Source organism: Schistocerca americana, chromosome 5, assembly GCF_021461395.2.
Source record: "Schistocerca americana isolate TAMUIC-IGC-003095 chromosome 5, iqSchAmer2.1, whole genome shotgun sequence".
NCBI lineage: Eukaryota > Metazoa > Arthropoda > Insecta > Orthoptera > Acrididae > Schistocerca > Schistocerca americana.
In genome coordinates this window covers 491,055,553-491,077,145 of record NC_060123.1, presented here as the reverse complement: position 1 = coordinate 491,077,145, position 21,593 = coordinate 491,055,553, and the positions used below count along the sequence as shown (strand labels likewise).

General features: G+C 42.0%; 1 protein-coding gene across 1 annotated transcript in view; it reads left to right on the top strand.

Annotated features, from left to right (window-relative positions):
- LOC124615911 (high affinity cAMP-specific and IBMX-insensitive 3',5'-cyclic phosphodiesterase 8A) overlaps window positions 1–21,593 on the top strand; it is a 1,662,866-nt gene that overhangs the window by 620,839 nt on the left and 1,020,434 nt on the right. The window lies entirely within an intron of this gene.

Below are 21,593 nucleotides of genomic sequence, written 5' to 3'. Positions count from 1 at the left end.
TCTATTATTCTAGAAACTTCTGATTTACGTCTTGCTTCCCCTCCCCCCCCCCCTCCCCCCCCCCCCCAAAAAAATGGTCTGGACGAGTCTCTGCCACCAGATCAGAATAAATATATATAGAAAGATAAAGTAATGCATGAAGTGGAAGTGGCATCTGTAGATTTAAACAATGAAAGTAAGTATGAAAAACATAAAACTGAATTGGACTGAAGCTGTGAGGAAAAGTCGCGTGCCTGAGTATCTCAGTCGGTAAAAGCTTGATCCACTGAAAGCAAGGGTCTTGGCTCGAGTTCCGATCTAATACGAAGTTTTAATCTGCCAGGGAACTTCACAGCGACGCACACTCGGCAACACTGTCAAAGATTATATATTAAATGTTGTGAACTAAATATTAAGTAACAGCGGAACATCGAGAGGAATCCATTAACCTATTACTCGTTTGTCGCAGTATTCAGTTACTTTTAATTTATGAACTTTAATGATTCTGGTGCTTGTTTGGAGGTTGCGAATTTGGACAAAATAAAACGACTCTAAGCGTTGACTCTAGTAACGGAAGTAAAGCTCGCGGTTAATTTCTCGTGCTATTGGGTAGTCCTACAATTACACCCACGCATATCCTGAAGTAAAATGTTGATAGAGTTACGCAAGCTGACCGAAAGATGTATAGTCCATAAATAAACCGCCGCTTTGCACAAAGTAGAGAATAAAATTACGTGAGCACAGCTGGGCGTACAGTAGTGAAAGCCTTAGTGTAAACTCTTTATTGTGATAAAAAAGAAGGAACCATACCATTACCAGACCTCGAAAAATAATATTAGATGGAATAAGACGTTCAAAAATCTCAGAAAAATAAATATAACGTTCCGGGACAAACATAATATACTATATCGACAAACACAGAGCAACAGTAATACAATCGTAACCAAGAAATATCGTAGAATTACAGCTTTTCACTACTGTTGTTTAATCTGTATGTCATAAAAGCAGGGAAAAATTGAAGGAAAAATTCAGAAAAACTAAAAACAAGCTAAGGCGAAAAGAAGAATAGTCAACTTTCATATCACCCTTCTGAACGAAAGTAAGGAAGACGCAGAATAACTGTTGAATTTAAGAGCAACTTACATGGTTGGGAGTATGAGATATTGAACAAATAAATAAAGACGAAATCATGGAGAACAACAGCGACTGAAACACCTAAACTGGGGAAGAAATGATGTAGAAGAACTGAACGCAATCAACTCAGGAGGATTACACAATATGGATAAAGCAAGAAAGATAAATACCAGCAGAGGTATCGAAATGCCGATTGTGTAGAAGAAACTGAAGAGGAACCTGATGTGGCCCAACAGCCAAGAAGATATTACGTTCAAAGGTAACACAAATTGAAACATGCCTGTGAACAACAGAATTGACGAACAAGTTCTTAAAATTATATGTCTGACTCTGAGCTTCGCAAACTTTCTATTTAACAACCCCTATTCCTACACTGATCGTTGGTTTCTGGTGGTTGTAGTTCCTTGGTTTCTAGCATCTAGACCCCAGCAGTAATGCACACTATCGCCAGCTAAACCATCTGTCCAAAAGACAGTGAAACCTATTACTAACAGTGGTCAGGTAATCATAACCCTCCGTGGAATACCATGTGTCCTCTGTGATTAGTTTAGAAATGAGGTTTGAAGCAATAAACAAATGCACGTATGAAAATACAAACATTAGCATATTCTGAAGTATCACGTCTCAATATCCTCAAAGAATCAAATCCCCATAAAATGCTTTTATATGAATATACCATTCAGTATCTCACTAAATATATTAATTCACGTTTTAGGATACATCTTATATAGACCTACATGGATTTTGTATACACACCAAGAGTTTTTTCCCATTTCAAGTGGCCCATGGTGTAGCTCGAATAACATTTAACTTCCCCATCAGTTTCACTTCCCTTTCATCCTCTCCAACCCATTGTCACTCTGAATTTGGTTCTTTTATGCTTTTCTCGATGTGTTTTCTTTCTCTCCTACCCTTCCTTAACCATTTAGTGTCCAACCAACTGACCCCCTGCTGCCTTATCAAATTGTATAGAAAATTCTGTATTCTCTGCTATTAGGTTATCTAGCTTTCTATATCTCATAATGTTACATGGTGAGAAACCTGTCACCCAGCTTTCTGTAGTGTTCACCAGATCTCCAAATCAAACAGTATAATGTGCTATATTTCTTACTACTGTATGTCCTACCCAGTCTACCCAACTCCCTGATGTATCTCGCCACGGGTTGGCTAGCTGGATGAAATATGAATATTCTTTTGTGCCTGATTCCTGTTGTTTGTATAAATTTATACCTCATATTGGAAACAATGCTCCACTATCAGACAGAAAGGATTCTGCGTTATTATATTTACAAGTACTACATAATATTTTTCTGATTATTATGTATGCTCTGGCTATTAGTCCCTTTTTAATAAATATAATTTAACAAATTTGGAAAACGTATCAGCTGCCAGCAGAGCACACTTGATTCCACCTCAACCTGCTGGTAGCGTGGACGGTAAAAATCGTAGAGGGAGACCAAGAAATGAATACACAAAACAGATTCAGAAGGATGTAGGTTGCAGTAAGTACTGGGAGATGAAGGAGCTTGCACAGGATAGAGTAGCATGGAGAGCTGCATCAAACCAGTCTCAGGACTGAAGACCACAACAAGAACAGTGAGTATTCGATGATTTCAATTAGCACTTTCCGGCGCCAAGCCATCTTTCCGTTTATTTTCCTCTCGCCTTGGCCTGTCCCCAGCGCCGCGTTCAATCCACACACCTGGCGGCCTTCATCTGCCAGTTCACACTGCTGCACCGTCCAACCCTTGACTCGCCTTGCTCGGTCATACACAGCAGCCAGACGTCTCTAAGAATGGCTCTGAGCACTATGGGACTTAACATCTATGGTCATCAGTCCCCTAGAACTTAGAGCTACTTAAACCTAACTAACCTAAGGTCATCCATCACACAACACCCAGTCATCACGAGGCAGAGAAAATCCCTGACCCCGCCGGGAATCGAACCCGGGACAGACGTCTCTCCGTTATTGCCTCGGTATTGCGCTAAGCTATCCGGCAAAGCCGTTCGTATCGTCAGATCACATCCTGAGACATCAAGTAATAGTCAGTTTGCTAGTGGAGGAGAGTTCGGGGGTAAGAAATGGCAGCGGGAGAGCAAGGCCCAATTACAGTGAGCAAGTTGAGATGGAGGTGTAGATTGCTGTGGTCATAAAGCGACTTGTACGAGATGGAGGCAGCATCAAGCCACTATTCGGACTGAAGAACAGAACAACATGCAATATCTGCACTAACGATTCGTATTCTCAAACTATATTAATTAATTAATTTCAAATAAAATTAACAAATGTCAAATTTTCGGTAAAAATACTGCCGACAAGTGGCCTAAAAAGCAGGTGATTAACTTACGAAAAAGAATAAAAAACTGTATCCTACATGTTTTCCATATCACCTCATTATTTCCGAAAGAGAATTATCCGTGATGGTGCGAGCCGGCAGGAGTGAGGCAAAGCTTCAATAAATTTAAATTACGAAAGTAATAATTATTTTATTTAGCATAAATTGCACTGCAGCAGCAGTTATTATAAAACTTTCAAAGCCAAACCAAAAATTCATATTTAATGTCAAAAGGGCCAAATTCGTTATTAAGTAAATAAATACACAATTTAGAAAATACTACATTTTAAAAAAATGTACAAATAAAAAATAAATGGAAGAGGACTTCAACAAAAGCAACACACCAAATTTTTAGAGAACATTCAGAGGAAATATGGCAGGATAACAACCACCAAGATTATGCTTCGAAAGACAAAGTGGAACACTGGAGACAAACAAAAAAAAATTTTTAAAAACCAAATAACTGTGAAATATTAGCGCAATAATTGGACACATTACTAAACTGTGATATACCGATGCAGATTCTGCAGTTCGAGACGCCAGAACCTAACCTAGATTCCAAACCCCAAGTATATGAGGAGATAGCGAAAGTAAAGAAATCATCGAAAAATAACAGAGCACCTGGAAAAGCTGGGCTGATTTAGGAGATCTAGAAATTGGTCACGGAAAAGCTACACCAAAAATACACAGAATAATCTAAATATCTGGGTAACAGAAAAGGCACCAGGAGGATGGAAGTCAGCCCTAATGTATTTCCTCCACAAGAAAGCAGAAAGAAATACCCTAAAAACTGCAGTGGAATTTCATTACTGCCTGTACATACAAAATTCTATCCAAAACCTATAAACCTATTAAATCGTCTAGACCCTGAGATAGATCCGCAGATAGGAGGATACCAAGGAGGATTCAGAAAGAAAAGGTCCTGCAGTGAACAGATCTGGTGCTTGAGAACAATATTAACAACGAGAAAGCCAAAGAACACCACACAACATTCGTCGATTTCAAGAAGGACTCTGACTCCATAGAGAAAAACTCTTCATCACAGTGGAAAAAATGAAGGTGGACAACAAGACTAGAAAGCTATCACGGGAAACATTAACAAACACAACATCCAAAGTGAAGTTCATGGGAGAGATCTCAGAACAACTCGAAATCAAGTCAAGAATGATGCATGGGGATGCCTTGTCACCCATTGTATTTAACTCGATTTTGGACAAAATAATCAGGACATGGGACAAAGACGTCAATGATGAGATGTAAGGACAGAACCGTCAACATAAAATTTCTGGACTTGATATAACCCTCAAAAAAAAAAAAAAAACCAGAAAAGTAGGCAAAGAAACTCTAGAGACACTGTACGAAGTCTCTGCCAAAACAGAACTACAAATCTCGTATGAAAAAACCCAGTTCGTGGACACAAAATCCACAGACAGACACCCACTCGGAACAAAGTATGGAAAGACAACACAAGTAGAAAGTTTCAAATATCTTGGAGAGGTTACATAGCACGTTGGTCCTGTTTGGAAGCATTTGGTAATAACGTCGCCATAGTTCACGTTTCCTCATTTACCGCACGCACGTCGGAAAGACAGGAATGCCGTAATAATACCTTGCCTACATGTCGGTGCTTATATACCTGGATCGGAGTCCCGCTACAATGCATATACGTTGCAGCAACGCCCTCAGACAGATACTTTTTGACTGCCGCTTATACATTATTTTACTTTTCCTTAAAATAAGATACATTATTTGTGTCCGAAAAAACTGGCAATCCGTAGTCAAGGCTCATGTTTAACGGAAAAAGCTGAAATAGTAAGTAACGGACAACAATGCTATCTAGAGATTGAGCAAAAGCAGTCATGCAACTGATGTAACCATTATAGATCAGGGCCAGTTGATTGTTTCGCACTAAGTGAAACCACTCAAACCTGGAGAATGAGAGAAAAACATTCATGTAGCTCACGTGGTTGCAGAGACTTGTTTCGTTCGGCTGTTTCATTCCATTGAAAAAATCCGACAGAACAAAAAAAAAAAAAAAAAATCGAATGACTGATCAATCGGTTGTTACAACCAGTCAGTTGTTCTATAACTGACGGAAGATTATCTATCGGAGGTAGAACGCAACTACCGGTCGATTGACTTACTTTGATAATTATCATAGGATCGTCGAATTGTTAGTATTTCCTACGAAATGCTCGTAGACTTCAGTCACAGCAGTAATGAACCAAATAGTTTGTTGATGGCGTCATAGTGTGACTAAGACAAGATGTCCGCTATCGAAGATCGAATTAATGGCCCCATGTACGATATAAGTTCATTATTCAACCTGTCACTCATCCACGCATTTATCTTTGTGTCGCTTCCATCATGGAGATAGCGAGACAGCGATATGACGTTCGCGTTACGTCTCTTGTCACCATACATTATCTTTGCGTTGAGTTCTCGTAGAGAGCTCACAGTATAAAAACGCACGTTTCTACGTACGGAAACGAGTGAAACACTTGAACAAGAATGAAACACCTGAACAAGAGAAAAAAAAATTGGTGGTGGTCACTAACAAGTTGTTTTGTGTACGCACATTGGACGTACAACAACAGATAAACTTCCCAGCAATTTACTTTTACCAGTAGTCTTCTGCAAAAACAAAAATCTCCACTTATTAGATTTCATACACACGTTTAGGTGATCGCTGATCAATTAGTTTCTACTCCATCACTATCGTTTGTCTGTTTCTGAAATCATCCAATAAAAAGACCCAGATTAATGTACATTTGACGAAACCGACTATATACTCGTATATACGTTTCACTGGACAATTGTATTCGATATCCCCATCGTCTGCTACTGCCAATTTGCCCTCTGTTTCCTGTACCACGATTTGTTTCTATTTCTTGAGCCGCGTGAATATACCGTTCTCACTGATTACGAATAAGCCGTTCAGCCTGTTCTCGCTATTTTTATCGAGGAATTGTTTGAGGAATTCCTTTTTCTTTGTTGTCGGCAAATTTGAACACACATATATGCACCATCTTATACTGAATCTTGCAGCAGAAGATGACAGAAAATTATTCATGAGAGAACTGTTTGAATCTCAAACTACACACATCAAAAAAAGTTTTGGATCACTTCGGTTCCGAGAGTTCCGGAACCTGTACAGAAAATTGGAATATTTCCGCCCTTTTTATTGCTCATGAAAACCACAAACGGCTCTGAGCACTATGGGACTTAGCTTCCGAGGTCATCAGTCCCTTAGAACTTAGAACTACTTAAACCTAACTAACCTAAGGACATCACACACGTCCAAGCCCGAGGCAGGATTCGAACCTGTGACCGTAGCGGTCGCGCGGTTCCGGACTATAGCGCCTAGAACCGCATGGCCATACCGGCCGGCACCTCGCTACACTCGCTGGACAGTGTGTCTAAAGCTTTCAGTCTGATCGGGTTGCCTCCAAACACGCCTCCGACGATTGTCTGGTTGAAGGAATTCGCGACACTCAACGGTAAAGAGAGCCATTTCGTCTTAGCTTCCCTGCACTTCCTATTTATTTCATTCCGCAGCGACTTGTATTTTTGTATTCCTGATTTTCCCGGAACATGTTTATACTTCCTCCTTTCATCAATCAACTGAAGTATTTCTTCTGTTACCCATGGTTTCTTCGCAGTTACCTTCTTTGCACCTGTGTTTTCCTTCCCAACTTCTGTGATGGCCCTTTTTAGAGATGTCCATTCCTCTTCAACTGTACTGCCTACTGCGCTATTCCTTATTGCTGTATCTATAGCGTTAGAGAACTTCAAACGTATCTCGTCATTCCTTAGTACTTCCGTATCCCACTTCTTTGCGTATTGATTCTTCCTGACTAATGTCTTGAACTTCAGCCTACTCTTCATCACTACTATATTGTGATCTGAGTCTATATCGGCTCCTGGGTACGCCTTACAATCCAGTATCTGATTTCGGAATCTCTGTCTGACCATGATGTAGTCTAATTGAAATCTTCCCGTATCTCCCGGCCTTTTCCAAGTATACCTCCTCCTCTTGTGATTCTTGAACAGGGTATTCGCTATTACTAGCTGAAACTTGTTACAGAACTCAATTAGTCTTTCTCCTCTTTCATTCCTAGTCCCAAGTCCATATTCTCCTGTAACCTTTTCTCTACTCCTTCCCCTACAACTGCATTCCAGTCGCCCATGAATATTAGATTTTCGTCCCCCTTTAAATACTGCATTACCCTTTCAATATCCTCATACACTTTCTCTATCTGTTCATCTTCAGCTTGCGACGTCGACATGTATACCTAAACTATCGTTGTCGGTGTTGGTCTGCTGTCGATCTGATTAGAACAACCCGGTCACTGAACTGTTCACAGTAACACACCCTCTGCCCTACCTCCCTATTCATAACGAATCCTACACCTGTTATACCATTTTCTGCTGCTGTTGATATTACCCGACACTCATCTGACCAGAAATCCTTGTCTTCCTTCCACTTCACTTCACTGACCCCTACTGTATCTAGACTGAGCCTTTGCATTTCCCTTTTTAGATTTTCTAGTTTCCCTACCACGTTCAAGCTTCTGACATTCCACGCCCCGACTCGTAGAACGTTATCCTTTCGTTGATTATTCAATCTTTTTCTCATGGTAACCTCCCCCTTGGCAGTTCCCTCCCGGAGATCCGAATGGGGGACTATTCCGGAATCCTTTGCCAATGGAGAGATCATCATGACACTTCTTCAAATACAGGCCACATGTTCTGTGGATACACGTTACGTGTCTTTAATGCAGTGGTTTCTATTGCCTTCTGCATCCTCATGTCGTTGATCATTGCTGATTCTTCCGCCTTTAGGGGCAATTTCCCACCCCTAGGACAAGAGAGTGCCCTGAACCTCTTTCCGCTCCTCCTCCCTCTTTGACAAGGCCGTTGGCAGAATGAGGCTGACTTCTTATGCCGGAAGTCTTCGGCCGCCAATGCTGATTATTTATCAAAATTTAGGCAGTGGCGGGGATCGAACCCGGGACCGAAAACGTTTTGATTATGAATCAAAGACGCTACCCCTAGACCACGGGTACCTGGTGGCATCACTTAACCAGTCAACATACCGCTGTTGGACACTAAAGCGCCCTGCTAGTGTTCCTCGTATGATATGGAAGCCTGTCATTGCGTCTCCTTTGGAACAACGATCCTCTAACCTAGGAAACGATATCGATTTCCTCACTGAGTTTATTGTCTTTCCTTAGTGGCCACGCCCAGCACTGATGGTTAGTGATGTCCCGAACCCAATACCTTTGTAGAATGCTTCCCGTTCTTGAGTATCCACTGCCTCATTATTCCACTTCTTAACGTCACAGCTGCAACTGCGGCCACTGCTACACATTCGGACTGCTATCCTGGTTAAGACGAGTCTGGTAATGCCCTCATACTGGCCCTGCGCCACGCCACAACTCATCTGCAGGTACCACGTCTGTCGCTGGAGACAGGGATGGCGGTTATCACTGAAACAACCGGTTTTCTGTGATATCTGTTTTTCTGCACGCCAGATAATCTGACTGTTAAAACCGCGCATATTAACCAGTTTCTGAGACAATAGGAATAAAAAAGCAGCAAATAAACGTAGAAATCGAACAAAGATGGGAAAATTTGGACTCTCTCAGTTTCAAGATGCACAGAATAAAAAAATTATATTAAATAGGCAAGTAAAATAAAACCTGGTCCGTTCATTGTTCACTGCTTTTCTCGAAAAGTGACATGTCTTCATAAACTCTGCTCAAACACACGTTATAACACCTCTATTTGGGAACTACGAATAGTCAGTGTTACAAGGTGAAAACTGAGGTTGAAAAATTCTCATTGCGTGTTAATCTGGCCCTTCTAAGGAATCCAAGAAGATATAGGCAGCAGGCCAGTTAATCTACATTTTTATTATATACTGTGAATGAATTACTGTTGTTAAGTTTTTAATTTATTACTGTTGCTATAATTTACTACCTCGTTTATTATTTCTCAGAAATGGCTGACAGATCTTTAATCTTTTGATGCAAATGAAGTACAGGGTGTATCAAAGAGAATCATCCAATTTTTTTAAATTGAACATAACTGTTATGTTATTTGAGACATGTGCGTGAACAAGTACTGTTGTAATGAGCAAACTCTCAAGTTTTACTTGGTTCCCACTAGTTAGCAGCAGTTTACGCTCGCTTCAGTTCTAATAAAAATGGTGTCAGGACAACAGAAAGCGATGTGTGTTCTACGTTTTGCGCAGTGTGGGTCAGTAATAACTGTTCCGTGAGAATTTTGTGGATCCACGTGCAGCACAGAGCATCAGACGGTAGCATGAACAATTCCGAGATACAGGCTGTTTGTGTAAAGGCAAATCGTCCCCGAGTATCTGACACAGACGTCGAAAGCATCTGCCATAGTTTCACAAGGAGTCCGCAGAAATCCGTTCTCTCGACGTTTACATATGAAACCATACAAAATTCAGCTACTGCAAGCTCTTTGTGAAGGCGACAAACAACAACGTGTGTAGTTCTGTAATTTTGCTCTTGAAAAAATGGAGGATGACAGTTTTGTTCCATGCTTAGTGTTTAGTGACGAGGCATCTTTCGATTTTAATGGAAAGGTAAATCGCAATAATGTAAGAGTACGGGGTACGGAACAACCACATGAAGTTGTACAACTGGAGAGGAACTCTCCAAAAGTTAATGTGTTTTATGCAGTTTCACGGGAATAGGTGTACGGTCCATTTTTCTTTCTACATCTACATCTACATCCATACTCCGCAAGCCACCTGACGGTGTATGGCGGATGGTACTTTGAGAATCTCTATCGGTTCTCCTATTCGAGTCTCGTATTGTTCGTGGAAAGAAACATTGTCGGTATGCCTCTGTGTGGGCTCTAATCTCTCTGATTTTATCCACATGGTCTCTTCGCGAGATATACGTAGGAGGGAACCATATACTATGTGATTCCTCGGTGTAGGTATGTTCTCGAAACTTCAACTGAAGTCCGTACCGAGCTACTGAGCGTCCCTCCTGCAGAGCCTTCCACTGGAGTGTTCATCTCCGTAACGCTTTCGCGATTACTAAATCATCCTGTAACGACAACACTGTCACAAGAAGCACATATCTCGATATGCATGAGCTCTTTCTTTTCCCACTATCGGAGACTGATTCGAATAACTTCATTTACCATCAGGATTGGGCAACCAATTGATTCAGACTTACATTACTGGCCTCCAAGGTCACTGGACCTCACTGGCTCTCTCTGTGGCTCTGTCTCTGAGCACTATGGGACTTAACATCTGAGGTCATCAGTCCCCTAGACTTAGAACTACTTAAACCTAACTAACCTAAGGACATCACACATCCATGCCCGAGGCAGGATTCGAATCTGCGACCGTAGCGGTCACGTGGTTCCAGACTGTAGCACCTAGAACTGCTCGGCCACCCCGGCCGGCACGGACCTGAGTGTTTGTGATAATTTCTTGTGGCGGTTTATGAAAGACTGTTTATGTGTCTCTGTTACCAACAACAATGAATGAACTGAGACATCAAATAACAGCAGCTGTTGAAGCTGTAACTCAAGACATGCTCGCTGCAGTGTGGGAACAGTTTGAATACAGCATTGACATACCCCTTACACTCAAGGGGGCATATTGAACACCTATGAAAAGGTAAGAAAAACCTTTTTGAGTTTCCCGTTCATCAGAAAACAAAATTCATTGTATATGTTTATTAGTTTCAGAAATATAGACGTCCCAAATCGGATGATTATTTTTGATACACTCTGCTGTGTCACTCCATAAAAATACTTCCAGAGTATGTTAGGTACCATTCTGCAATACAACAGATGTCTGGCGACTATAGCGAGAAATTACCGTATAAAGCAGGTGGGGAAAAGTCTTGACAACGCACCTACACGCGTATCTGAAGCAGGGATACATAGCAGCTGGTCACGGCCCGCACTGACCATTGGTGGTACCTCAGGCTTCCCGGACCGCTGCCCAGCAGTCATGGCAAACACTTCCAGTAGATGAATACACGCTGACATTGGAGCAGGTGGCTGACTCTTATCCGTCTCTCGCAGCTCCCTCAGAGGTCAGAGTGGCTCTAGCTGCGCCACAAAACCGGCCGACCGCGCCCCCTAGCCAAGCACTAGCGCGATACCAGCGCTAACGCGGCCGGTAGGGCAGAGCACGAAAAAACACGTGCCGCAAATCGCAAATTCAAGGCAGTGCATTGAAACCTGGAACCTTATTAAACGACAGAGAATTATGAATCTGAATAGAGATTGCTAAGGGCTGTTATAGGATGTATGAGGTCTACAACTTTGCTTCCGCCGTTTTGCAATAGACGGCAGTAGCGGCAAGTGGGATTCAGGTGGTTTGTCATAGGTGTAATACAATAAGCTTAGGCATCTGCAAACATAATGCCATAAAAATATTGGTCGATTTGTGATTGCATCATAAGCTTATTTTGCATCATAAGCTTATTCTCGATTTAGTACGTTAACTTACGTACCCATTTCTCGCCATTTGCGGGAAGTTTTAATTTTCTGCTTTAACATGGAGAACTCTGCAGTTGTGGCTCTTAAAATGCTGGGTAAGACCAATGGTGGGGGAACTATTAGTGGCAGAACGTTGTAAGACGTCATGGTCTCTTGACCTTCATTGCTTATGTATTCCGCCCTCACAATCATATTCCGCACATCAAGACGCTTCATTCGAACCCAAACTCCGTAAGATAAAGTCAGTGTTGTATGAATTCATGTAAATGATATCCTAATAACTAGTAAATCGCAAAAGTGCACAAAGATTCAAATACTTGAGGCTGGCGTACACACACACACATTCCAGACATGAGCTTTTAGTTCAGGAGACACAAAACCGCACACCAGGAGGCCGGTCCCTTCATAGGACGAGCCAGCCTATCTAAGTTGGCCAGCGACCATCCGTGGAGTAGACAATGTTTGCCCGAGTGAAAGGGGAGAGTGACCCCATGTTCGGCTTAAGAGCAAATTCCTCCTGACGCCTTGAGCTGAAGGAGTAATGGAAGAGACCGAAAGATATACCCCTTCACGTCTGGCATGGAGAGGGCCCGCTCCGTTGTCTCTCTTGAAGCGAGAACACGTAACGAGAGCGTGTGCGCTCGTACATGTACTCAAAGAGCGAGGAATAAGGCTCTCCTCAGTACTTCACTGGGAGAGCACCTCTGTCGAGAGCGAATCGGAGTGCGACTCTATACTGAGTCCTTGTGATTAAGTGTTGTTACTGTGTTGGCCACCACACTTATTGTGCAGTGTGAACGGACAGAGTTATAGTTAAACGCCTGCGAGCGAATTTTTGAGTGGCATCGCGGTGGACTGGTTATCTGACCGGTGTACTACGCCAATAGTTAGACTAGGGGCGAATAGGAGACCTTGACTTCATCAAGGTGTAGGGAGAGTTTGATTGGCGAAGGTCAAACCAAATAGAACGAGAGTTATCTTATTTGTCAGTAGCAAGCTGCGCAGACAGCAGTCATCGCTGCTTATGGCATTGTGCGCTACGGCTCTTGCGAGCCCCATGTTTCCTCCACAACAGTTCACTTCACTGCATTTCACACATGACAGCCTTGACCATACCTAGCAACATTGTAACGGATAATTATTCAAGTTGAGTAGGTGCGGCTCTCAGCCATTCTGCCAAGTCAATAACAATCTTAAACTTTATATAGAAATTTCGTTAGCGGATCCTATCCTTAAGAGGTAACTTGACATTCCGAAAAGAACCCAGAAATAACTTGTTCAGTTCATAACTAAAAGTGCCATTGTGATTTATCACAATTTTTGCAAAATAAATAATAATTTTCGTTAGTTTCATGTTTTTCTTACACTAACTAGCACTACTCCAGTACCCAAGTATCCCACTAGTTATGTAAGAAATTTTGTGAATTTTTGTGTCATTTCCTTACAGCGGACGACTCCAGAAAATATTTATTGCTGAAAGTTTTTCAGGCATTTCTCTTTAGATCGTTAGGAGCGTCTGTCTGACTTCTGTAGTAGTGGGGGGTGGAAATTGCGTCTTGCAGGAGCCACAGTGGAAAGGGTACATCTCAGATTAATCCGTTGTGCAGAATGACAGGATAGAACCCACACGCTCACAACGTGCAGAGAATGTTTTTAACGCCTTACAGCAGGTCAGTGCTCGACCCCATGTCGTAAAACCCGTCAAAATATACATGGAAACGTTGAAATGAGAAGTCCTATCCCTCCCGCCGTATTCTCCATATTCTCCATACGCTGCTCTCTCTGACTACTACCTTTTTCGATCAGTGGCATACAGTCTGGCTGACCAGCACTTCCGATTATATGCACATGTGCAAAATTGAATCGATTCATGGATCCCCACGAAAGACACCTAGTTCTTCCACCACAGGATCCGTATGCTATCCGAAAGATGGGAGAATGTAGTGGCCAGCGATGGGCAATACTATGAATCGTAATTTTTTTGTAAGTTTTTCACAATAAAGCCGCGAACTTCGAGAAAAAACGGCGGAAGCAAAGTTGTACACCTAGTAGAAAATTAGACAAAATTAAAATTTAAGATATACAGGATGTTCTTTTCCTTAATTTGAGACAGCAAAATATCTCGAAAACGGCGCATCGTACGAAAAAAATATCGTAGATGAAAAGATAATATCAGTAAAGGTGACATCTACCTGTGCTACAGCTGGCACACCCGGACCACTCCTCCTGCGTTGACGGGATCAACTTTGTACTTTCAAATGGGAATTCCCGATTTGTATTGCATATTCGGATTTTATGTCAAGAAATACATAGGCTTTCATCACACCGTTGTTTTCCATTCGTGATAGATAGCACTGTAATCGACAAATATCAAGTGTGCCTGTTGTCGCTATCAAGAACCGACGCGTTTGGATCTATACAGGGTGTTCGGAAAGTCTCGTTGGGAACTTCTAGAACTTATAGGCGGGACTGAGTAGATAATATTTTGAATTGAAACCCGATAGTGGAACGCGATCAGTTGTACAAGTAATTTACTAGACGTAATCAAGTACGTCACTTGTTTTACAATTCCGATCATTGATAACCCACGCAACAAAAGGGAAACTCAATCAGTTTTCACAGAAAGTATTGTTTACAGTACAGCCCCTTTCAATTCGGGTGCGATGGGTCACTTGAAGCACCACAGTAACGGCTGCTGACGCTGAAGTTACTGCTTTCTCGAAGCCGTTGCGTAATTGTGGCGAAAAGGGTATACGATGGAGTCGGACGTTGTGGATAATGATCTTGATGAAGGCGACGAGCAGCTCTTCCATTACCGTGAGCTTCGCCATACAGAAGGATCATGTCGGTGTATTCTACAAACGTGTACTTAAGCATTTTGCTCTAACACTCACAGACACGTGAATGAAGCTCGAACCGGGTCAGAGAGGTACGATAAACGTCAAATGACATCACCGATCCGACTTAAGCACCTCTCCACCATAGCTACGCTGTTGCATGTCCGCAGCTCGTGGTCGTGCGGTAGCGTTGTAGCTTCCCACGCCCGGGTTCCCGGGTTCGATTCCCGGCGGGGTCAGGGATTTTCTCTGCCTCGTGATGACTGGGTGTTGTGTGATGTCCTTAGGTTAGTTAGGTTTAAGTAGTTCTAAGTTCTAGGGGACTGATGACCTCAGATGTTAAGTCCCATAGTTCTCAGAGCCATTTTTTTTACCCTGTTGCATACCTACCTAGCAAACATGTTTTCAAACGGCTGTAGCGCGGAAACGGTACGTTTCTGGACATTTATTGTCCATGTTTCACATCCATACGAGGCTGCACTCCACGCAAATACTTTTAGAAAAGACTTCCTGTAAATCTATACTCGATGTTAACAAATTTATCTTCTTCAGAAACACTTTTCTTGCCATTGACAGTCTGGATTTTATATCCTCTCTACTTCGACAATCATCAGTTATTTTGCTCCTCAAATAGCAAAACTCATCTTTTACTTTAAGTGTCTCATTTCCTAATCTAATTCCCTGAGCGTCACCTGATTTAATTCGATTACATTCCATTATCACTGTTTTGCTTTTGTTGACGTTCATCTTATATCCTCCTTTAAAGACACTCTCCATTCCGTTCAACTGCTCTTCCAGGCCCTTTGCTGTCTCTGACAGATTTACGATGTCATTGGCAAACCTCAGAGTTTTTATTTCTTCTCCATGGATTTTAACTCTTACTCCAAATTTTATCCTTTGTTTCGTTTACTGCTTGCTCAAGATACAGATTCAATAACATCGGAGATTACAACCCTGTCTCACTCCCTTCTCAACCACTGCTTCCCTTTCATGCTCCTCGTCTCTTATAACTGCCTTTCGCTCCCTGTATTTTACCCCTGCCACCTTCAGTATTGGAAAGAGAGTATTCCAATCAACATTGTTAAAAGCTTTGGCTAAGTCTACAAATGCTAGAAGCGTAGGTTTACCTTCCCTTAATCTATCTTCTAAGATAAGTCATAGTGTCAGTATGGCCTCACGTGTTCCAACACTTCTACCGAATCCGAACCGATCTTCCCCAGTATCGGCTTCTACCAGTTTTTCCATTCGTCTGTAAAAAATTAGTGTCAGTATTTTTCAGCCGTGACTTATTAAGCTGATAGTTCGGTAATTTTCACACCTGTCAACATCTGCTTTCTTTGGGATTGGAATTATTATATTCTTCTTGAAATCTGAGGGTATTTAGCCTGTCTCATACAATTTGCTCACCAGATAGTAGAGTTTTGTCAGGGATGGCTCTCCCAGGGCTATCAGTAGTTCTAATGGAATGTTGTGTGCTCCCGAGGCCTTGTTTCGACTTAGGTCTTTCAGTGCTTTGTCGAATTCTTCACGTAGTATCGTATCTCTCATTTCATCTTCACCTACGTCCTCTTCCATTTCCATAATATTCCCCCATAGTACATCGCCCTTCTATAGCCCCTCTACATACTTCTTCCACCTTTCTGGTTTCCCTTCTTTGCTTAGAGCTCTTGTTATTCATACAAGTGGTTTTCTTTTCTCCAAAGATCTCTTTAATTTTCCTGTAGGCAGTATCTATCTTACCCCTAGTGATATCTGCCCCTACATCGTTACATCTGTCCTCTAGCCATCTCAGGTATACGCGAAAAATTTGGGAAGATTTCAAAAACATGTTGATGGTTAGTTGGAAGTAGACAGACGGACACTAACGGAAAAAAGCCGCACATACTGTCGCTGTAAGTAAAAAACTACATTTACATCATACCGTCAGATAGACAATAGTCATGGCGATACATTACGGCGTGTTCCATCTTCTTGTCACAGAGCCAGCACCCAGCATTATGCTCAAAATAAGGATGTTACCTCCAAAGCCATCTGAAGGTGAACCTGAAAAGGTTCGAAAACCGGTTTATGGAATAAAACATAATTATTCAAAAGGAATGTGACTGGTGGCTTTGTTATGTAACTTATTTACAATAATTTTAAAGGTCCTGAAAAAATGGTTCATTAGCAGGCTACGACAAATAGTTCATTATTAATGCAGACCACCTCACTATGACGCGGTGAAACTAGAAATAATAGATAAGGAAAGGGCTGTGAACAGAAAATATCGAATCAGAGACTACAAAATAAAAATGTATTAGCAGGAATGTTCGATTTAGTAGATTTGCAGCTGTGAAGAGTGTTGTGTCTAGACAAGACAGCCTAGACACAATGAGAGGAAGCCGAAAGGCACGCGCTTAAACTCACGCAGGATGGCGTGAGGTCTGAAACAGGATACGTAATGAATGCTACAAAGAAAAGTACGTAGCTTCTGGAATACTTAACTTTAATCCACATTTGTAGAACATCGCTCTTGATGATACATGTTATAACCACAATATATATAGCAAAGGATTATGGCGCCTTGCTAGGTCGTAGCAATTGTAGCTGAAGGCTATGCTAACTATCGTCTCGGCAAATGAGAGCGTAGTTGTCAGTGAACCATTGCTATGAACGTCGGCTGTACAACTGGGGCGAGTGCTATTAAGTCTCTCTAGACCTGACGTGTGATGGCGCTCGGTCTGCTATCACTGACATGGCGACACGCGGGTCCGCCGTATACTAACTGACCGCGGCCGATTTAAAGCTACCACCTAGCAAGTGTGGTGTCTGGCGGTGACACCACAAAGAGATTGGTACAAGTTAGTAACAGTATACGGTGAACGTTAAACCAGTAATAAAAAGCAGACAAAGAATTAAAGGCTCATATTCCATTTTTACCCAAGAAGCTAAAAATACGTTGTATAGTCTCCGCTTACGTAATTGTTTTTCACAGACTCGTTTGTTGTGCACTTCAAGGAATATTTAAGTGCATTATTTCTTGTCAGAGAACAAAATACACTGTATATAGCATCTTTTATTTCGTGAATGGTTCAAGATTTTGAAACGAGATTTTCTACAAATTATAGTACGCCGAGGGGCACGTAAATCTGTTTGAAAGTCTTAAGTCATGTATCAACCAAGATATGGAACTGTAAGTTAACTTCTATAGTTCGAGATGGGGCGTAGAAAATCGATTTCAAGTTGTTTGTACGCATTAATGTTTGAGTAAGCAACGACGTTGTCTGGCATGAGAGGCACACCACAGTAGCCTTTCCTTGCAATTTTAATCATTTCTCGGGTATTTCTGTGAATAGTTGTGACGGCAACGTTAACAATTATTATATGACTGTAGTCACCTTTCCAAGAGCTTCTGAATGCCATTTAAAAGCACATTGTGTCATTAAAGAAACATACCTATGTTGGTAAAGGAGTTAAGAGTATTACAACAAAATTATATGCATCCCTGCGTTCTATAATTTGCCGGAAACCTCGTTACTATCTACTTAACTGTTCCCTAAACAGGAAGTACCATTATAATCTGGGCTTGACTCTAATTTTCAAGGTATTCTGATAACAGGTGCACATACTGTCTTATGCTGTTGTAGACTTCAGGGAAATGAAAAAATGGGAGAAGGTGAAACTTGATGCCGTCCGAGTCACTGTGACGATTACAAGTAGCAGTGTCTAATGCCCTCACTCCTTGAAACTTCTGAAAGGCTTGACATAAACGAACAGAGACCAGTTTCATACTTGCAAAGTTCTGGGTTAAAATCATGTGTTATCCGGTATTAGGATTACTGTAGTTTCCATAAATAAACTACGGAATGCTTCCTTCAGGGCCTGTTCTTCGTCTCATATGACATCAACGTAGATGTGACGTTAAATACCAAATTACCGTCCACGGAACGACAGTTTTCCGGTAATATGTATAAGAACGATGATAAAACAGAGAAACCTGTACACATCCACGTAACGAAAAGATGAAGAATATTCTTACTGGTTGCACATAATATTTTTTGTGCAATATCTGGAAACTTTTCTGTTGCTATTCAGAGTGGACACGTAAACATTTTAAAACACTGCACCTACGCTCTAGCCACAGGCAAGTGGGCACTTGCCCCACGCCGCCCCCCTCTCCCTATGCCGCTAAGAAGGGGACCGTATACGAACTTCCCCTCACCGATTTCATTCATATTGACAATGTAGGGCACGAGCAGAATTTCAGCATATGTTAACAGGAAGACGCAACTCTCAACCGTTCTCGAGAACATCGAGTTTGAAAATTATAGGCCTGCTTGTATACTTTGTATGGTCGCAACTATTCAAGCAGTCCGCGATTACGATAGTAAGTGCATAGTTTCACAAGTGCGAGGTCTCTGCATCGAATCTCACTGCTGGTACATTTTTCCTAATCTGGATTATACTGACCATCGAAACATGGAAAACAATAATTACTGCGACGTACATCACGTGTAATGAACGCCGAATTTTTGCCTGTGTATAACTTTTTTCTCAGATACCACACAAGTTAGTAGCGTACTACACACATCCAAGGATATGATTGAGTATCGCTGCAGACGACTGACTGAGTTTTTATGCAGTCAGCTCTAGAAGCTATGTATCTATTCTGTTCGATGGTGCGCGTGCAATTTTGTAGTCTTTTTGTATGATTCTTCGCCACCACGTAAAAATAAACGTCGCAAGATTGCACTAGCTAAGTACAATTAGGAGGGATTACTTTAATACTTCATGCTGGTATAATAACGTGGGAAATAAAAAAAGTAGCGATAGATTCGATTCAGGGGCCTCGTGTTTATGAAATTAACCGCTTATTAGCTCAGTTATGTACTCCGTGAAAGCTAAAGATTATACGAAGTATGCAATGAGCTGACTGAAGCAACGGCATACCTTCTGATATCGCTTCGGACTTCTTTTTGCCCGGTGTAGGGCAGCAACACGACGTTGCACGGACACAAGAAGTCCTAAGTCCCCTGCAGCAATGACCAATAATTCCCTCTACAGCCGTCCATAACTGCGAAACTGTTGCCGGTGCAGGATTTTGTGCACGCACTGACCTCTCGATTCAGTCTCTTAAATGTTCGATGGATTCACGACGGCGATCTGCATGGCCAAATCAATCGCTCGAATTGTCCACAATGTACCTCAAATCAAGAGCGAATAATTGTGGCCCGTTGACATGTAGCATCGTTGTTTGGAAGTAGCTGCAAATTGTCGCCATGTAGCTGATCATAACCATATCCAGTGAGTGATCGGATCATTTGGACCAGACGATCCAGCTCATTCCATGTAAACACAGCCCACACCATTATGGAGCCACCACCAGCTTACACAGTTACTTTTGACAGCTTTGGTCCATTTCTTCGTGAGGTCTGCACCACACTCGAACCCTGCCATCAGCTCTTACCATCTGAAATCTGGACTCATCTGACCAGTCACCGTTTTCCACTCGTCTAGGATCACTAGCCCAGGAAAGGCGTTGCAGGCGATATCGTTTTGCTAGCAAAGGCATTTGCGACAGTCGCCTGCTTCCATAGTCCATTAACGCCAGACTTCGCCGCACTGTCCTAACGCATACGTTAGTCGTACGCCCTAAATTGATTTCTGCGGTTGTTCCACGCCGAGTGGCTTGTCTTTCAGCCTTAACAGCTATGCACGAACGCCATGCTGTGGGTCGTTAAACGAAGGCCGTGTGACAAGTGACACCGGAAGCCGGGTATTCCTGACGCGCTCCTGACTCTGTTGATCTCGGAATACTGAACTCCTTAACGATTTCCGAAATGGAATGTCCCATGCGTCTTGCTCCAACTACCATTCGGCATTAAAAGTCAGTTAATTCCCGTTCTGCGGCCATAATTACCAATCGAACGAGTATAAATGACAGCTCCTCCAAAGAGCTGCCCTTTTATACCTTGTGTACGCGATACTACCGCCATCTGTATATGTGTACATTGCTATCCCATGACATTGGCCACCTCAGTATATAAGCAAGTCTAAAATTTTCAAGCTCTTTTTTCTCGAAAACGGGTAAGAGTTACGTCTTCCTGTTACCAGATGTTGAGGATCTGGTCATTGCCCACACACCCTGTCAATATGAATCAAACCGGTCAGGGTAAGCTCGCACGGTTCCCTTGTGTACTCAATACCCGACAGTTTGTTGTTGTTTTGGAAGGTGTCCTACATTCATCTCGTCCAATGTTGGCCTATGTTACACCTTACCCAGACAACTCTGGATACTTATCGTATTAAATTATGTCTGTCAGCTTTGAATATAAAGGGCATGCAAATAATGCAATAAAATAGTTAACGTTATCTGATGTTAACTTTGGTATGCAAACAGAGTTACAGGTGGCATAGTTGAATAAGCGCATTTAAATTTTATTTCCTCTTCCTTCACTTTGTTGAGTATTAATTAGTGAAATTTTAGGTGGTTATTTCCTTTAGTAATCAATAGGAATTTCTCAAGTTTTACGAGATCTAAAAATCTATGGAATCTTGCTGCCTGTTGCTAAATTCCTGCGTACGCCGATACATGTAACCGGAAGTAATGGAAACGTCCTCATATAAGTGAAGGAACCGCTTTTGTCCAGTTTCACGACTGGGGAGCAAAGCACCCTGCGTACTGAAATGCAAGCTGGACGACAGAGCGGCACGCTTGAAACATGTTTTCATGTTTTTAGACGCCAGCGTCCTTTTTCTTCCAGACACTGACGCAGTGGGCCTCTGAGTCAGCGTTATGTATATTTAAACTGGCACTCTAGAC